Source organism: Furipterus horrens, unplaced genomic scaffold, assembly GCF_987537825.1.
Source record: "Furipterus horrens unplaced genomic scaffold, mFurHor1.1.pri manual_scaffold_6, whole genome shotgun sequence".
NCBI classification, from domain to species: domain Eukaryota; kingdom Metazoa; phylum Chordata; class Mammalia; order Chiroptera; family Furipteridae; genus Furipterus; species Furipterus horrens.
Genome location: NW_028327176.1, coordinates 129,005,600 through 129,026,055, shown reverse-complemented (window position 1 = coordinate 129,026,055; position 20,456 = coordinate 129,005,600). Strand labels below are relative to the sequence as shown.

At 38.0% G+C, this 20,456-nt stretch overlaps 1 protein-coding gene across 1 annotated transcript in view; it reads right to left on the bottom strand.

The window, feature by feature from the left end:
* The window catches only part of MRAP2 (melanocortin 2 receptor accessory protein 2), a 68,612-nt gene extending 56,835 nt beyond the window's left edge, over window positions 1-11,777 (bottom strand). Inside the window, exon 1 of the mRNA XM_090279631.1 lies at window positions 11,551-11,777. The gene's annotated coding sequence lies outside the window, so the exon portion shown is untranslated. The remainder of the gene's footprint in view (window positions 1-11,550) is intronic.
* Between the last annotated feature and the right edge of the window lie 8,679 nt (window positions 11,778-20,456).

Sequence of the window (20,456 nt, the reverse complement as noted above, 5' to 3'; positions counted from 1 at the left end):
TATAGGCAATGTATTTTTAAATGGGAAATGTTAAGAGACCCCAGGAAAAGGCAATTATGGGCTCAGAAATGGCTTTTGTGTCATTTGCATTTGAAAAGCAAGATCTGAAGAAGAAACTTTTTAAAAAACCTCCATCCTAATGGACACATCAGGGTTTAATTCATCGTATATAAGAAAGAAATATAAGTAAGGAAAAGATGTTCAATCAATACTTCCTTTCCAACCCCCAGGGATATACAGGTAAGAATTTGGGAGGCAAAAGCTAAAGCCATGCAATAGGTTATAGAGCCTTTGACTAGATTATGGTGTGGGATGTGGGGCATCACTCGGTTATAGATCCCCCTAGTTAAAGTGTCTGCAACTCTCCCGATATCCAGTAGTATATTGGTTCCATCATATTCCTCTTCAGCTGTAACTCTGGTACTTTTTATTTCCTAGCAGAAAAGTAGATTTAGGAGATCACAAGTGTTTTTTGCTAGCCTGACTATTTCTAAGCAGCCAGCACATTACCCCAGAGCTCCTTTTGTCTCTTTAGAACTGAATCCAAAGCCCAGAGAACAAAAAGGGAAAAATTCAGTCATGATTTTTGCTGTGATTCAAAATGCTAGTTCCTCCTTTGAGAGAGCTATACAAAGAGAGCAGGAAGTAGAGATTCACAAGGTTATATGGTGTGGCAACAGAAGAAAGTCATTTTTTAGCAATTATAAGAGCTTGAGAAAACATAATTAAAGCTCTTCATCAGGCAATTCCTAGCTCTTATCATAGTGTTCCTTGTCCTGAGCCACACCCCTTGCAATGGCCATGTAATACACATTATTTCCTTCTAATCAAAGTGTCATAGTGCATAACCCAACTAACAGCAAGTGATCTGAAATTCTGGGAAAGTTCAAGATCCACTGCCTCATTTCCTGATTTCCAGAAATACAGGTTCACAGCAACATGGCTCTCTAAATTAATAATGGAAAAGGAAAATGGCAACAGAAGTTTTACTCTTTTCCTTTCATCCTTTTGCCAAATTTTAAGAACTTTACTATGAAAATCACAACAAACGAAGGAAATTAAGCCCATTGTTTTAAATGGTTAAAAAGTTTCCACTTTTTGTTTCTAAAAAGGAAAATTATACCAAAGCTTTATGTGTATTTGTGTTCTAAGACCAGGAAAATATAATTTAGTGAGGAGATTCAGCACAAAAGTAGAAAAAAGAACATATTTAAAACAAGCCAGAAGCTGACATAAATTTTGTTTGGCTTTTTAGAAAATTATTTTCTCCATTACCTCTTTCATTTGGGGAAAGAAAGCTTGTATGCAGTGAGCGTATGGATTTTACCAAGAGAGTTACAAGCTTCCTTCTCTGAACAAAATCAAAATCTGACCCAGAATGTCACGTACGGCATGGTGTGGCTCTATGAAATAAAGAAATGAAGGGTGAGACTGTAGAACACAGGAAGACATTTATGATCATATTGATCTTTAAAGTTATGTCTACAGGAATCCATAATTCTGGTCAGTGTACTGTTTCCTAGGGCTGCCATAATGAAATTCCATGAACTTGGTGGCTTAAAACAACAGAAATTTATTTCTCACAGTTCTGGTAGCTACAAGTTCAAAATCAAGGTATTAGCAAGTCTGGTTCTGTTGCAGAGTGGGGGTGTCCAAAAATCCCCAGAGCCTGAGGGTTGGGGGGGTGGAGAAAAGAAAACAGCTTTTAGGATGCCTTCACATGCCTGTGGCTAGTGGCTAGTGTCTTTGTTACACAAATGACTTTGATACTTCTAAGGCCCCAAGAAGATGGGAGGAGTCTTGGACCATGGGATGGTACAGAAAGAGCACACAGAGCCTGTGTCAGGTTCTGTGAATGGTCAAAACTGGTTACCATGCCCACTGTGTCACAGGACGCAGTCAGGGATTTAAAAATAAGCAGCAGACATTTTTTAGAAAGAACACCATGCGGCTTTGAGAAGGGGGAACACCTTTGCGGTTTTGGAAAGAAAAGGGAGAACTCCATGCAGTTTACAAGGAGGCTGGGAACTCCACACATTTCTGCATTAAGAGCTGGAGGGCACCACAGCACAGGCAAAACCTCCCCAATCAGGATCAAATGATTGGGAGGTCCTGGTAAAGCTGAACTGTATTTGGGAAGTAAAAAGATTGTATCTCTGACTTTTCTAAAACTAGCCTGGTTTGGTAGGGGGAGGCAGAACTATGTGTTTGTGGGTGTTTTAAAGAAAAATAAAACTCAACAGCAGAAATCCGCAAATAATCTAAATCTATATAACTATTAAATAAACAATTCTTTTTCTTTTCACCAAACTCTGGTATAGAGAGTTATGCTTCTGGCGGTGGGCAGTCGGGCCCCTAATAACTGAACAGCCCATGGACAGCCCGTGGGTTCTGTTACAGTTCCTCCTGGAGGGCTGGGAGAGAGTCTGTTCTGTGCCTCTCTCTTAGCCTCTGGTGGGTGCCAGTAATCTTGGCATTTCTTGGCTTGTAGGCCCATCATTCTAATATCTACCTTTATCATCACATGGAGTTTCTTGCTGGGTATATGTGTGTGTTTTCTAAAAACTATGCTAGTCATAAGGGCCCCACCTTACTCCAGCATGATTTCATCTTAACTTATATCTTAATTACAACTGCAGAGACCCTATTTCCAAATGAGGCCACATTCACATAGATTAGGGGTTAGGACTCCAAAATATCTTTTGTGGGACACAGGCAACTTCCAACAGTCAGAATCTTTTTTTCTGATTTTAACAAAAAATGCGTAAAGGGCAGGAAACCATTTTGTATAAATTATCTCACCCCTAAAAATGTAAACCCTTAGCTTAACCTCTGAGATTTGGATGTCAGCAAGTTATGTGTTATACAGAAGGTCAAAACTGACAAGTGATTGTTAAGAGACCCATCTAGTCAGTGACCTTTAGTCTCATTAAAATAATTCATTTGGATTGCGGCACTTGGGAAGTCTTTAAAAATGGCCTGTTTGAAGTTGACTTCTGGCATCCAGACTTATCTGTGTGATAAGAGACCAAAATCTAAGGTGTTGGACTTCATGCAACTTCCATGTTGGACCTGCAGATAGGGGATACAAAGCCGGATACACTTTGTAAGTATTCTATGTGACCCACCAAACTTGGGCTGCTTCCAGTGGAATTCCAAGACAAGACTGCTTGGAAAGTAGTTTTTCTGATTTCAAAAGAGTAATAGGGAGAATTGTTTTAGCAGAAGTCCCACTGAAATTGCCTTCATTTGGTGTTGTTTCTGTCCCCCTTAGGGGGGTGCTGGCCAGGAGCACCTTACCTTGGACATTCATATTAAGGCATTGAACCTCTTAACAAGTCAATCAGGTAGCTCTGAGAAAAAGAGTACACAGAAATCATCAAACTATTGTGACTGACTCCTCCATTTTTATCTGTTGGGATTAAATATGCAAAGCCCTTGATTTGGTAGCATTGTAACTGTCATGAAAGTAACAATTACATAGTAATTGTTTTCACTTCTACAATCTTCCCCAACATTTAACAATGAGTAATTTCAAGCATACAGCAAAACTGAAAGAATTTTACAGTGAATATCACCTAGTCTTTCTTTAACAGTTCACTACACTTGCATTCTCATATGTCTATCTGTTAGCCCAACCCTCGAGGCACCTATCAATCTATCTTATTTTTATGCAGTTCAAACTGAATTGCAGACATCAGTACATATTTTCCTAAGTACTTCAGCATGCATATCATTAACTAGAGCTTTCTTTTTAAACTGTGGAATAACCCACATAACCTATGAGCTACTTATAGAGGAATGCATAACACCACCATGAGGATATTTTATTTCATGGTAAGTGTCCAGGTAGTATATTCCTTTTCCAGAATATTTCAGCCAATATCTAAAATACAACACAGGCATGGTGATAAAGTTTATAGTAGACATTTTATTAACAAAATATAAAAATTCATTGGGCCATCTTATTGACAAATATTGGCACGTCATCCCTCCCTGGCTATATATATAGAAACTTGGGTTGTTATTGTTCCAGAATTCAGGCCTCACAGGTTCCAAGCTGTCTTACAACTAACTACACTGAATGTGCTGGCAAGTTCTCTCTGAAGACTACAATTACTGTATCTCAAGTAGGGCATCTCTCATACTCCTTTCCTATATCACAATTCTCTTTCAAATACAGGTTTAAACTCTGGATCTCATCAATAAAAACTTGATAAAGCATAACCTTGTATTTTATTAATATTTGACAAACTCTACTTTTCCATTAAAAAAGAAAGCACTCTTGCCCCATCTATTTTCATGGGCTGCTGTGCATTGCCTGGATAATGTAGTCCAAATGTAACAGAAAAAGGTTCAAGTTAAAACACAGAATTTCATTGTTTAAATGGAGAGCAATAACAGGGACAGGAAGCCATTCATAAACTTAATAATTAAGTGAAGCAATTACCTCTCTGAAAACAGAATCTGAGAACTGAGGGAAGAGACGGCAAAGCAATGGGAGGAGATGAAACGTGAGCTGGTGAAAACCAGCAGAGAGCTGAAAGGGAAACGTCACAGAAATAAGGCAAAACTGGGGGTGGGGGAGGGGGTGGGAGCACAACTCAAAATAGACACTGTAATCAAAACAAAAAAGAAATGTATTTCTTTAAAAGCTGAAAAAATATTTTTAAAAAAAGGATAAAAATAGGCAAAAGATATCCAACATATAGTTGGAATTAACAAATAAGAAAAGAAAAAACATCATACAAATAGTATGAATATTGGACAGAAACACAATGGTAAACATCATACATCCCTTGCAATAGAGAAGTTGTAAATGTTATATGTCAGGCAGTATCAAAGTGATTTAATTATCACAGATTGAAATGAGAAGATAGAAAAAAATGGAAGAGTAAGTACAATGATCTATAATATATCTGAATGAAAGATAACATTTAAAGCTACAAATTAAACTAATATAAATATGACCATATATAAAGATATATAAATTGAAAAAATATATTGCTGACCAAAATTGGGAGGAGAGGGGAAAAATGCTGGGGGAAGGATGTGAAAAGAGCTTTTTTCTTTTCTTTTTGCCATTTGCACATGGTAAGGAAAAAGAAATATTGTCTCTAAAATAAAGAGCTTAGGGTATTATATATCTATTATTACACAAGTAACCACAAAGCAAAGCACTAAGCTTCCTAATATCAAATGAAGCATCCACAGCCTAAAACAAAGAAAAAATATTACAGAGTGAGATGCTTTTTAAAACTATAAAAACAACAAATATAAATAATAGAATTAAGACTACATGTGTCTTTCAAATGAATAAATACAAATAAACTTAATTCATCTATTAAAAGAAAAATAATTGTAAACGAGATCAAAAAGTAAGACAATTCCAAGTCATGTAAAATTCACTAAAATAACATGATTCAGAAAAATTAAAAATAAACATATGGGGTAAGTTATACTATATATATAAACTATAAACTAAAAGAAAGCAAGGGGCCCAATTATAATATCAGAATAGGTGGAGGGAGTACCAGAAAAGGAACATTAAATGAGACAATGAAAAGGCATTTTATAATCCCAAGACTTTCAGTTAATGATGAATATATGACAGCTATAAATATTTACTTAAACACAATATAACAGCATACTTTTTCATAATTCAGAAATTGTAGAAAATACCAAAAAGGTTGACAAAACCATGTTTTTATAGAAAACTTTAAGTCATCTTTTAGTCCATGAAAGATAAATTGGCAAAAAAAAGTAAGCATATTGAAGGACTGAATAACAAAATTAATAAGAGACATAAATTAATGTAGAGTCAATACACAGAAAATAAAGAATAGTTCTTTCAAGCATTCATAGTACAGTCACCAAAATGGACCAGATGAAGCCACATAGAAAACCCCCAAAAATTTTTCATGATAATGAGTTCTGCCATCCAAAATTAATGAATGCCCTCCCATTTGTCTAAGTCTTACTTTCCCTTCACACAGGTTTTTGTCTAATTATTGCTACATTTATTTCTTGATATTTTATCTTATGGCCACTATTGATAACAGACTCTTTCATTCCATTATATTTTTATACTAACTATATAGAAAATTACATATAATTTGTAAATGTTAATTTTATACTATGCTCCCTTACTGAATTGTAGAAGATTTTTCAGCTGATTTTTGTTGTTATATAACCAGGAAACTGCAGTCAACTTCATAGTATCCTTATAGTCCTGAGGAAGGGGGCAGGGAGGGGATCCTGGAGGTCCCTGCAAAGACTCATGGCACTGAAGCCCATTTATGTGCCTTGACTTATGGAAGAGAACATGGTTTCTGCCTTCCTTCCATCTCCTGAAATCTTATAGGTGTGCATTTTATTCATATAATGTACTTTCTAGCTTCCAATCCCCATGATTTAGGAGTGAGCATGACTGGGGGAAAATTAATGCTGGTTGCCAAAAAGTGTATATCCAGCATGAATAGAAAACATAAAGTTTATAAGATGTCTACCATCTATAGAAAAATGGCAAAGGATATATAATTTGCAGAAAAATACATAAAGTTATGCATAAACAGTTCATAGAAAAGGGTGCCTCTTGAATGCCTCAAATATATGAAAGGATGTTTCCATGCATTTACAATAAGAGAAGTATAAATTGAAAGCATACTTGGATTTCAGTTTTCATTAACTGGAAATATCATAAAGTTGGCAACATACTGTATTGGTGAGTGTGTGAGGAAATAAGACCTTTTGATGTGAGATAGTAGGAAAGTACAATTTGGCATTATCTATCAATATTACAATTGCATATATATATATATTTTTTATTTGACACAGAATATCCACTTTCAAGAATTTATCCTCCAGATTATATTTACACATGTGAAGTTATAATAGCAAGCATCTAAACACAACCTAAGTGTCCATCATTAGGGGGTTGGTTGAATAAATTATGGTACAGTCATATAATGGATTATTATCCATGTTAAAAAAGAATTAAGAAAAACTTTGTGAACTTTTTTGGAAATATTTTCAACACTTTAAGTGAAAAAAAGGTGAAAAACTTTATAAAGAGATTAACATTATTTGTGCTTAAAGATTTTTTGAATATTTTTCTTTTATTTATTTATTTTAAAAGAGGAAAAAGCACATATATTGCATCAGCTTTTGTATGCTAAAAATTCCAGAAAGGCAAATACAAAACTAAAAATAAGTGTTATTTGTGGGAGGGGACAGCAAGAAATGGGCAAATGGAGATCAAGGTGGAAAGATACTATTGGTTTCTATGGTTAAATTATATAAATGTGTTGCCTAGTCAAAAATAAATAAATTATTTTTTAATCATTGTAGCATTTCAGTGGAATGCTACAAAGACTATCAAGACTTGAGAACAAGACCTTTGAGGAGGGAAACTGTTCATCGGGTTCAAAAAAAGAAGGTGAGAAGTGATAGAACAGAACTCCAAACAGCAAGATGGCTGCCAGCCGTCTGCCATCTTGCCTGAAAACAGTAGGCAGTAGGGTTAAAACACCAATGGTTTAGCTTGAATATCCAAGTTAGGATATCCTATGAATACAGGACTAAGATAAAAAGAATATATAGACTTGTCTTCTCTACAGCCACTTTTTGAAATACAGAGCTCTCAATTCACTGGCGTAAATACTCTGTACTGGTTTTTGGTCCAATTGCTGTAGAACAGAGTACGGAGCCTTTATAATCTGCACCACCTTCTAACTTAGGGCTTCTGTGAGTCACTTTCTGCTTCCCTCCTTCCACACAGTGTATTCTCACTTCTGGCCTGGTGTTAACTTCCTGTTTTTAAAATGTGCACTTTCACGCTCCATGCCTTTGATGAAGCTGGTCTCACATTCAGGGATATCCTATGGATCTTCCTAAAGAACTCCCACTCACTCTGGAGAGCCAGCAAGTAACACTTTTGTGACCATACTTGGAGCATTCCCTAATTATGGCATGATTTATTGTGCCCTCCTATGTCTTCCACATCTCTGTTTTATTGTTCACTAAGGTAAATAATGATTAGTGGATATTTGGTGCCTCATTAAAGTCAGCAGATGTCAGATTTTATCTTTTTGTTCTTGAAATGAATATGGTGGCCTTGAATTAGGCTGACTGCATGGAGAAGGAGACATAAAAACATAACTGGAAATGAGAAATCCAGGAACTCGTACTGTGTTTATATATTTCAAACACTTTGAGGAAATGGAATAATTACTAGTTTGCTCTACTATATTTACAACACCAGTGAGAGATTCCAAGGTTATCCTTTGGGTGTACTAAAAAGATCCTCAATACATTGGAATAGATTACATTTCAAAAGATGCATAGTGGACTTGCCATCAATGCAGTTATACTATGGAAAATATTAATGTGCAAAAGCATACTCTGAAAGTGATGTCCCACTTGTAGATTGTACTTGAGTAAGGTAATCTGGGTGTGTACTTTCTGATAACTCTTATATTTAAAACTCCAAACTCAATGTGCTACTCATTTATGTTAGCATTTTGTTTTTCTTTCCTTAAGTAGGAAAAAAAGCAAAAGCCCACAAATGTTTCTGCCTTGATTTCATCACCATCAACCTCTGCATCTCCAATCATAAAATAAACAGAAATAGGGCTCCTTTATGAGGCCTTGGTTTTGGAAACAGGTTTCTAATATGTCAGAAAAATAGCTTTTAACATATGTTTCATTAAAAAGGTTCCAATCATCAAATTCAAACTCAGGTTCATATTTTATAACCAAAGGCTTGTTCAGACATCTGAGTCCCTGTGCAAGCATTTCATTTATCTTTAATTGAATAAATTATCCATAATTATCATGAATAATCACATCATTTATCAGGAAATTGAATCAACCAGAAATACATATATCTTTTTTCAGTACAATTTCATATGGAATCTACAAAAGAGAAGTGGAATCAAACCCCTTTGGAGTCAGGCCAAGTTGGGATGAACCATACAGTTCAGTCACTACTGTTGGACCTTGGGCAAATACTCATCCTCACGTAATCTTTGCTTCCTCACTTATAGAAGAGCAGTAGTAACAGCAACATGTCATAGAGAGCTTGGAACTACGAATAACAAAAAAATTTGGTAGCATGTAGTTCGCAATAAACTTATATGCCTGTTATATGCCATGTACTACCTATTATAGTTTCATCTGCCAATCAATATTTTCTCTGCCTTATTGCCATTCCCTCAGTCTGGAGCACCCCTTGCCCATTCCTGCTTCACCTAATCAGGCAAACTCATCTTGGTACCTAAATAACAGTGTCAACTCTGGAGAAAACTTCTTACTCCTTCCCACTTCTCCAGGCCAGGTTAGTCACCCTTGAATGTTCTGTTTACTTCTGTTATTGCCTTTATTATATATTGTAATAAAATATTTATTTACTCATCTATCTTCCCTACTTCAGTATAAGTTCCTTGAGAAGAGATTGGGTCTTGATCTGAGTTATCTTAGTATCTTCATGTCTAGTATCATGTTTGCATTTGGAAGGGAAATAAAAATAAGGGTTCTTAACATGCTTTAATTAAGACAGCTAAAATTAAAAGGAACTATAGGCATTAAAGGTGTTTTGATTAAGAATTCAGAGGGAAATTTCCTATTGTGCCAAATATTAAAATTTTCCAAATTCTGAGTTAGTCATTACTCAGAATATATGTCCATAATGCCGAAAGTCCATAACAGTATTTCAACAAACCCACAGATTTAATAGAGTAAATGAGAGACCCTCTATTTTAGGTGAAGTTACAGAAAAATTGGGAGAAAGATTAAGAAGGTTCAATGAGGAGCATTTGCAAGCTGATTCTATGCCTTTAACTCTCTGATGAACTACATTTGAGGGTGCAGTGATGCTAGTTCCAGAACAGGGTTGGAAATAGGTAAGAATCCTCCATATTTCCCCCCTTCAAATCCCTCTTAACACACAAATATTTCCTTAAGTAAGGTCCATTTAATTAACAAGATCATCTTTCACAATGAAAACCACCACTGCAGGATAAGAAGAGGAGTAACTGAGGCTAATTAAAGTTGGAGGCGATCTTACAACTAGAAGGAAAAACAAATCTGGGTCTGAAAGGTTCGGGCTCTTATTTTCACTATTTATACTTTTGGGGAAGAACAGTATATCCAGATTCTGTTACTGTAGGAATCTGGAGAAATATTCTATTTCAAAAGCAAAGAAATGTGGTTTTCAAACCAAATGCATGCAGAAACCTAACATCACTCATATAGCTTTTAACACAAACAAGTAAACAGAAGGAAGAAAAAGATGTTTTATTTATAAGTACCCTTTTTATCCAAGAAAGTACCCCTCTTAACACTAACAGGTAAACAGAGAAAAAAAAAAGGTGTTTTATTTATAAGTACCCCTTTTATTCAGTGAAGGATTTTGTTTGTAGATATTTTAAAAAACCCAATATGATGATATCTGGCTTCCTTAAAAGAACTTTTTAAGACATGGGTGTGAGAAGGCCCAGCGGAGGAGTCTGCCCAGACCCTGTGGACCTGCCTGAGAATGGAGATGTGGAGGGAGGAAGGGCTGGAGGAGAGAGAAGAGGAGAGACTGTGGCAGGCTACAGAAGACAGAGGAAAACGTGTCTTCAGTGGGGAGCAGGTGAAAGGCTCTGAGCTCTGTGATACAAACCAGCTTCCCTACCAACATGTCCATTCTCACCAAGGCTTGAGGGAGAGGCTTTTTATTTGGAGAATGAGGAGACCCTCTGGGCTCTGGTCCCAAACAGTAATGAGGTAAGAACCAAAGCTCTCCACAGGACACAGTCACATCTGTCTCACACAATTATTTTAACCTTTTCGTTTGATTTAAACCACAAAGGAGATAAACTAATTTCATTACTGACAGAGCTGAGACAAAAAGAGAAACTAACCCCAACCAACAGAGGGTTTGTTTCCAGTAACTAATCAAACACAGTGGTGTTACTTGGATTCAACAGCGAATACACTTTTTAAAAATCATTGAAATCAAGTTGAATGGGCCATGCTTCACAATTTCAATGGGAACACTATTGACAGAGTTGTAAATATTTCCCTTTAAAATAACAACAGTCCAGTATAGGGTGTCTCTGCAGTAAATTCCTCCCTCCTGGCTGATACAATCAGTTGTCATGGTAACAGAGTTAAACCAGCAAGTGGCAAAAAATCATTTTTCATATCCAGCACGATGCCTTCCCCTTTCATAAAAGAACCCCAACACACAGACAAAAGAGCAAAAAAGAAAAGCCCTAGTTACGAGCGTGCTATCATTCACAGATACAGTCTCTTACTTGCTCTACTAATCCATCTCCCCACACCACGCCGTCACCTGAGCCCTACCAAAAATATTTTTTGAATCATCCTACCTCTTACTAAGACTCTCCCGTCTCTTTGGAAAGAATTGTTAGTGACAGTGTCATTCCATAGTTCACAAATGTTCCCGGTCAGCCAGGAGCCAGGACAGCCCCAGCAACACCCCGGAGCCCCATTCATCCACGCTCTACTTCTGTTTAGAAACAAATCCGGCGGGAGCCTTACCTGTGAAGGAAAACGCATCACTTTCCCCTCCAAACTGGCCTTTTCCAGGTTTCTCCTTTCATCTGCCCATGGGGCCACGTTCCTTAGTCCCAGATCCATAATGGTGGTGTCCCTTTTTACTTCCCCGTCTCTTCTGTTCTTCAGGTTTCACCAGCTGCTACGATCTCAGACAATTCTTTGTCATGTTGCCTGACTTAAGCCCTTCCTCTGCCCTCCTCGCAACCCCGCAAATGGTTGTCTTCCTTTAGTTTTACGTTTTGAATGAGTACTTATACAGGCTATGTAATAATGTGAGAAACTTCAGGACGTGCACTTCACAAGCTAGTCCCTCTCCTAGCATCGTCTTTCTACTCTCAGTTTCCCCTCTGACCTATCTCCTCACAACCTTACTTGGATGCAGACATTCAAAGACGTTTCTCTTGTCTCAGCCTTAAAAAACAGAGAACTACTTGCAGGGCAAGACCTGTCCTTGTTGAGAAAATCATCTGAATTAGAATCAGCTGCTTTGGGGCGGAAGCTCTGCTTGAGGGACCTGAAAAGGGTGAAACTGTTCTGGGGGAGGTGAGGGAATTTGCTTCAGCAGGGGAGCTAGGACGCAGGAGCCAGCAAGATGGGGAAGACTTTGCACCCTGGAGTCCCCAGAGATTTCGTGAAGTAGGCAAAATCACAAAATGTTTGGTGAAAGTAGAGTGTGGGTTGTTGTTTTTTTTTTTTTTAATTCTGTGGGGTTTCGGCAGCTGAAGAACGTGCTGTGCTTACCATGCAGATGGTTTTGACAGGACTTACACAGCCAGCTGTCTCCTTTACAGGCAGGGAGCTGGGGAAAAATGTGAATTCGTGAGTAGTCAGAAATTCTCAAAACCTTAGAAGGTCTCTGGATTCTCATTCACCACATGTTCCAGTGTTAGATGTCTGTTTACATAAATAGAAGAATAGGATCCCTGAGCTAATGTCTAGCTTATATTTTACTAAATTTACATAATTTTTATAACCTACATTTAATCCTTTCTGGCCCAAGGGAGAGCAATAAGTAAACAAACAAATTTAAAGAATGAAAAATGGACAGTTCATACATTGTGATTATAGCCTTATAATAACTATGTACAGGGGGGGAAATTTAAGGAAATATACCAAAATATAAAATTAACAATGAAGTAGTAGATTCTATAATATGGTTATATTACTTTAGTTTTACATTTTGAATAAGTACTTATGAAGGCTATGTAATACTGAGAAACTGTTCATGAAAGAATGTTAAGTTTAAAAATTAGAATAAAAGTAGCACTTCAGTATGTCTGCCAAAACATAAAATAAAAATATAATATGTGTAGACAAGAGATATTAAAAACTGCTACAATTTTATTTTTCTGGGAAGCAGACTCTTGAGTTGGATTCAAGATGTTTATCAGGTAGCCCTTAGGATCACCACCTGTGGAAAAGAGAAAGCAGAAACAAGGTGAGCAACAGAAGTCCAGCTGAATCCATCCATTGGATTGCCCCTCATGAGGCCAGAACATCTGCCCTACATACTCCCCTCACCCCCACCACATAAGCTCAGCCACTGGACATGGGCCCTCCAGGCAGAGGCAGTTATGTGTCCGCACAGGCTGCATCTGGGGGCTGTCTGCTGACAACACTCCTAGTAGTGGGGACAATTCCTTCCTTGAAGGGGAATCTGAGCCACATATGACTATATCTGGGACACAAACAGATACTTTGTATAAAATGGTAGAGTAAGATGTCATTTAAAAACATTTCTTTTTGTAAAAACCACTTTTAATTTTGCTACATCAAGAATTTATTTCAAGGACAGCTGGGTGGGGCCCGAATATGGGAGAAGGGGGGGAAGGGTGTGGGGAAGCAAAAGGGGGAAAAAAGTGGGACAACTGTAATGGAAAAACAAACAAAAAATTTTTTAGTGGAGGAAAAAAAGAAAATATAAAGAATGGAAATGCAAGTTCAGTGAATATTAGAAGGACAAGGATTTTCCTTCACACTGTATATTTTTCTCCCTATCTGGTCCCTCCAGAGTTTGGCATTCTAAATAAGTAAGTAATGACATAAGTTTCTTTGCATAAGACTAATAAAACCAGTTATTAATAGAGGTTTTGTTGACCGAGACTTTGACGGGAATGTCATGCCTAAAGGAGACATGCTTGGGCTATGGTTGTTACTAAAAAAGTCCTGAGGAACTGGGATTGACTTTCAAAGGTAATAAAAGCCCAGGAGATAAAAGGCCTGGTACCTTGGCTGGTTGTGCAGTCCACAGCAATCTTTCCAGGGAAGGAATAATGGTTGTTTTCCTGAAAGATGGCTAGAAGGGACCTTAAGGCACAATGGAAAAACAGAAGGACTTGGAAAAGACAGGTGTGTACAGGCAAGGCTGAATGCCAGGTATGTGGCTCAGCTTCTGTGCCCTGAAGGGCAGACTGAAGGTCACCCTAAATGTTCCTTGTGTAAGTTCCAGCAAAGCAGACATAAAGATCATAAATGATCATTTGCTGCTCTTGTTGTGTTTATGTAAACAACAGGATAAATTAAAAATTGACTTAATGAAGTCCCTTTAATGACAAGGAGAGTAATCTTAGGGAGAAAAATCATGAATCAAGGAAAATCACAGTGCTCAGTGGTAGACTATAAAGTAGTGCAGCTAACTCTCTTTAAAGTTCCTTTTCATTTGGAAATTAAACTAGGTCTGTGGCATCATCAAAGATGTTTAATTTACAGGCAAGAAGAATGTCAAATGCCTTGCAACTGGATGTCTTTCCAATTAGAGAGTCTTACAGATTTAGAGACTGGTTTGTGGGTTATGTTGCATGAATTAACATGTGTTTTCTATTTTCAAAGGGCATATGCCTATGACCTCATTATCTGAGTAATTGTCTGTACATATAGGCCTCACTTAATTCTGTCTACATCACTGCCTCCTGAGACTCAACAGTTTGGCTGAACTAAGGGGCTGGGCTGAAGCATGGGGTGATCTGTGGGCTTCACTTTAAAACTGATTTCTCTTTTCTATCCTAATGGCTTGGACAGAAAGGGCCCAGAGGTCTAAGAGGGGGGAAAACCTAAAATATTTCCCTCAGCCCAAACTATGTATAGTGGGCAAAAGGGTTTTGGACAAGTATGATGTGTCTTGCATACCTTCCTCCAAAGAAGCCTTTCTTTTCCCTAATGTGGGACATTGCAAAATTAATACCTTCCTTTTGTCATCTAGTGGTTATGGATTGAATGATGCTTTTTAAAACCCTGTTGCCAAATCTGTTGCCCCCAGAATACAATAAGGATGCCAGCCTGTTAAACCAAGCATGCCGTTGTCCGGGGACAGCCAGCTGACCTGGAGTCTGCACGATCCTTCCCCATGTGGGAAGGCCACCCTCCCCTCCACACCCCTACTCTTATTAGAGATTTCTGGACCCACGAAAGGTAGGACAATGACCATGCCCAGCTTGAAGCACCTAGAGGAGAATGAGACCTTTGTCCATTGTCCTTTATAAGATTGTAAAGGGTCTTAAGTCTGAGAGGAGGGGATTGTTATTTTTTATTGTTATGAAAAATTAATTAATTTTTTAAAAAATAATAATATAGGAAAGGGTGAAGCCAGAGAACTTGTATACACTACCCATGTGCATGGACTTGGGGGGGGATTTATGGGGGAGGTGGGATGCTGGGCAGAAGGGAGCAAGGGGGAAAAATTGGAACTATTGTAACAATATAATCAATAAAATATACTTAAAAAATAAAAGTAGAATGTACAAAAAATAATAATAATAATGGGAAGGATGTGGTGCTGGAGTCCCACCAGCCATCTTATGAGCATTCGATGACAAACAGGAGGACAACATGGTAACACTCTGTGGATAGTGAAGCAACAGAATAAATAGTCTGGGGTTTTAAGGGCAGTGCTGAGATGCCAACCAATCCTGAGACCATTGACTTCCGGTCTTCTCACTAAGTAAACAATAAATATCCTTAGTTGCCTTTTTTACTTGAAGCTAAAAACATTTATAACTAATATTTAGGAAAGTATGGATAGATGAAAGATTGGGAGGAAAGAAATACATAAAGTTTATAAGCTGACTGGAGTTCTTTAAGTTGGGAGAGTTGTGTGAATATGGGAACTTAATAAATATAACTTAATGATGACATCACTTCTGTTTCAAGTTGATTCATGGTTTAATTTTCTGAAATTCTCCATGCTCATGATATAAAAAAATCTCTCCTTTGCCTCTAAGCTATATGGAGCAGGCATGTGTGGACAAAATGGTACTAATGAGATTTTCTGTTTATTGGTGTCTAGTGTAGCCATTATAAAACAAGCAAAACCCTTTGTACAGTACACTGAGATCCCTAGAATTGTTGTAAAAAGACTTGCATTCTGACAATTTCCAATATTACCTATAATTCTAAATGTAAGCTATTTATCTTTTTACCATTCAGCAGGTATGACCACTGTGGAGTTGGTGAAAGACACTTGAATCTTCATTCTTAGGAGGGCTGTATGAACATGACTTGCTCAGTGACTGGTGTGGACTACGAGGGAAGAAATTTAGAAACTAGGAGTGAAAATCACTTGCCAGAATTCTCTCCACAAATGAGAAATTAAATGTCATTATAGGAAGGAAAATCCTGTAGGAAGTCTATAGAAATAGACTTTAGTGCTCTGCAAAATTTTATTCTTCATCCTAACTCTCTAAATGATGCTGCTTATCAGAGGTAAATTTCAAGCTTTTATATTGTCATATATTTTATCAAAGGAGACAGCTAGTGAAATAAAAAGCTTCCTGATAATTATTTTATATGAGCTTCAAGAACTGGAGAGTTTTAAATAGGAACATTATGAAAAATAACCCTGAGTGCCTGGGTTGGCTTTTAAGAACAGAGTGAGTCTATTTTCAAAGGAGATGGATGAAATGATGCAGCCCCAGGCCAACAGGCCCCGCAAGCTCATACACATTGGGAGATGTCCGTTATTTAGCAAGATGTTCCCTAGGTTGGTGGCATGTTTTTTATTATACTTGTACCCAGAATTCTGTTTTGTTACAGCTCTGAACTTTATATGGATGACTGCACACTTGTCCCAATGAAACGATTTCTGGATTCATGACTGAGGTCCACAGGATCAGCAGAGAAGCTGCGCACTGTTCTCTGCTGGAGTTGTTGCTTCTCTTCCCAACATCAACACTTTCCAGCTCAGACATCCCGGCACACCTTTTCGGACCTCTCTTTTAGCTGCTTACATGATCTTGTGTTTATTTTTGACCCATTAAGTGTCATGCAATAAAGTCCACACACATCATGTCCACATAGCCTGATTCTAAGGATCAGTCTGATGCCTTATTTCAGCACATTAGTTGAATCCAGAGCCATGAAGAGGGCACTGAGGCAGCTGGTAGATCCAATGCTACAAAGCCTCAAAAGGAACTGAGCACTTCTACAAGCAAGCCAGCTCTCACTTCTTTTGCTCATGCTTCCCTCCCATCCCTCTGCTCATCAGAGATGCCTTAGAAGTGCCCAGCATCACCTCCAGGGTGCCTCCTAGCACTAAATCAGATTAGGTGACCAGAGCAAGATAAAAAGGCCCACACGAGCAGTAACCATGCAAACCCAGAACAGGTGCATCGAATGCACAATAGACTGTGAGTTACTTCTTAACCCCAAGCCAAAGATTTTAGCATAGAAGAGACCAATTTTCATCTGGTATGAGAAAGAATAATAGCTGGCAGAGAGATAAAGTGATTGCCTCTAATTCATATAGTCTGGGACTTGGAAGCAGAAGCAAAGCTGTAGAACAGCTCACCCCACTGCAGATTATAGACTATTCTTAGAGTTCTCATTTTAGTCTCAATGGCAGTATGACAGCATTGGGTGGTGTTTCCCAATGTGGGGGCTGAGAGCCCTTTTTCCCAGAGCCATAAGGGGGCTTATTTTAAATGTAATTTTGTGGGCACCATCCCAGAACTAAATCAGAATCTCTGGGTGGGGTATGGGGTGTGAGGAGAATGGGGGGTAGGGGTGGAGAGGTGGTGGGTAGAGATGCCAGGTATGTGTACTATAACCAGATCACCAAATCTGAGACCCACAGATCTTAGGAATATGGATTTTTACTGACTCTATGTTTTCCAATGTACCTGGATCCTGAGGTTCTTGTTCTACAAACTCCCAGGCCCCTCCCCTGGAGATGGATGCAGGTTCTGTAAGTCTGAGGCAGGGCCCTGGAATCTGTGTGTTTCACAAGTGTCCCAGGTGATTTTTTGGTGTGATGGGACAAGTTTGGGGAACTCCAATAAATAATTGCTTAAAGCTCTCAATTAGGCTGTATAATAATAAAGCTAACAGTTTTTGAGTTCTTAGTACTAAACACTCTCCTGAATGTTCTGTGTTAGCTCACCTCCAAACAATCTTGTGAGATAGGTGGTATTATGATCCTTATATCGTGGAGAGTCCCCTGGCTGGTTTGGCTCAGTGGATTGAGTGTCGGCCTGCGAGCTAAGTTCGATCTTCCAGTCAGGGTACATCAGAGAAGGAAAACTCTGACTCCAAAAAACCTCTGCTGCCTTGCGGCATACCTCTTCAGGGGAAAGGCTAAGGGAGTAAACCCCGACAGAAAATCCGGAGCCGGAGTCCCTAAGGCGGTTTGACGTTGTAGTCAACACCGGCAACTCCTGCGGCGCACCTGAAACCAAGCTGTATTGACTCCGTCTTTCCCTTGGACCCTTCAGCTGCGAAGAGAGGGGGGGTCTGCTGCATGGGCAAAAGCAGACCCTCCATATCACCCTGCCCAGGCTCTGTAGCTTCAGCTTCACTGGAGAGGACACTCCAGTGTCATCGCAAGATGTCAATTCAACACGGGAGGAGACAGATACCGTGTCACTCCCGAGTCGGACTGCACAGCCATTCTCGGCGGTGCAGATAGACTCTTAAGAAGCTACACCATCGTCTCTCGAGACGGACGGCTGCCGACGATATCGTGGAGGAGAAAATGAGACTTAGCAAAAGTTACTAGAGGTCATAGAGCAATGAGTGCTGGAGACAGAATTTGAACTCAAGTCTCAGGAGCCAGAGATCCCTGCTCTTTCATCAACTAGCCTGTCATTCTTCATGTACCAGACAACCACCAGAACGAGTGAATTTTCTACTGTATTACACCTGAGAGATTCTCCTTTATGCGGTTTTGTGATTTTTTGACCCAGAACTTAATGCTCAAGGTCCTAAAATCTATTTCTCTTTATTCTGCAGTGTTTTTCTGACAAACCCTTAATCTTCAAATAGTTTTCCTGATGTTCATAGTATATATCAAATTCACTTTATAAGAAAACCTGAAGTTTGTTTCTACATCATTAGCTTTCTCCTCCAGTGACACTGCTGACTTTGCCTCCATGTCACAGCCCAGAATTCAGAACTATTGCTGCCAGGAGGCTAGAATGAATGTCACAAAATCTTCCTCTGAGCAGCTGCAACAAAGATGCTTTGGTTTTAGGATGTCTTTATTTTTTTTTTTTTTAATGATGTCCATTGATCACACATACATTTTGAGTCAGGCTAATCTGTTGAGCTCATGGGATAATTTTTAAATTTGCTGAAGAAAGTTCATAAAAAACAATTTTCATAAAACTATGTCCCCCACACACATATTGCCTGGAGCTGTGGTACATTAGAAAAAAAAAAAAGGGTTGTGTCACGGTTAGAAAAGGACATAGAAAGGTCCCCTTCTCTAAAGGGGGTAGGGGGAAAAAAGGAGATGAAATTGATCTCATCTAAACTAATAGACATTATATGTCATTTTTTTCTCATTCAAATTCAAAAGTGGGAAAAAGAACTTGGTGGTGGGTACACTGAGCCTGATTTGGAGTGTGCTTGCCTTCTTTCAGGGCTCTGTGGTTCTCAGCAGTCTCTGAGCAACTGAGCAATGAATCGTGAATAGTCCAAATGGACAGGGAAAACAAATTAGGAATTGTTCTTAAAAACTAATTGCATTTCTGTGACCAGATGAAACAGTGGCCTATTTAATTATTAGGAATGCTTTAGGCAACACTCAAATCTGGCTGCTTCAGGATTCCCTTTTTGTCTTTTTTTTTTTTCCTTTAAAAAGCTTTAACTTTATTGAAGTATAATTGCCATAGAAGATACTCTACATATTGAAAGTGTCCAATATGATAAGTTTGAGCACAAGTATACAGCTGTGACACCATCACTGCTATCAAGGTAGTGAACTAGGCACCACCAAGTTTCCTTTCCTACCTGTACAAAAGTAGCCTTTTGTAATCACAGCTCTCCCTCTCCATTCCTTGGCAACCACTGATATCTCTGTCACTGTTGATTAGTTTGCATTTTCTAGAATTTTCCTTTTTTTTTTTCCCAAGCAATGAATCATCAATTTAATTCATTTTCAAGAATTTTTTCCAATAAATGTTATACTTTTAATATTAACATGTTCATTTCGCTTAGATTGTTAAGAGTGCTTTTATTCTAAAAATTTTCCAGTAAGGTGAAATAAAAGATTCAAAATGGTTTCATAATACATGGAAGATGAAATCTCATATTTATAGCAGAGTTTGATATTTATATATGCATGATTAATCAAAATTGTGTCTTTAAATGACAACTTGATGTTTTAAGAATTGTACTCAGAAACACTACAGTATGCCATTTATTTTAAGAATGATATTTTTAGGAATAGCTTTATTAACAGTAGGACATTTTCATGCATTCCTCAACTTTACACTAGTTTTAATATTCACAATGTTTAAGTCCAATCAACAAATATTTAAGCCCACATGGGAATGAATGAAATGAGATTACCTTTTAATATAATTGGGTTAATTCTTTTTAAGAATAAAGAAGTTAAATTGGGATTTAGGAACCTGAATTTTTGATGTTACTGTTAATTCAACCACCTGTCTTAT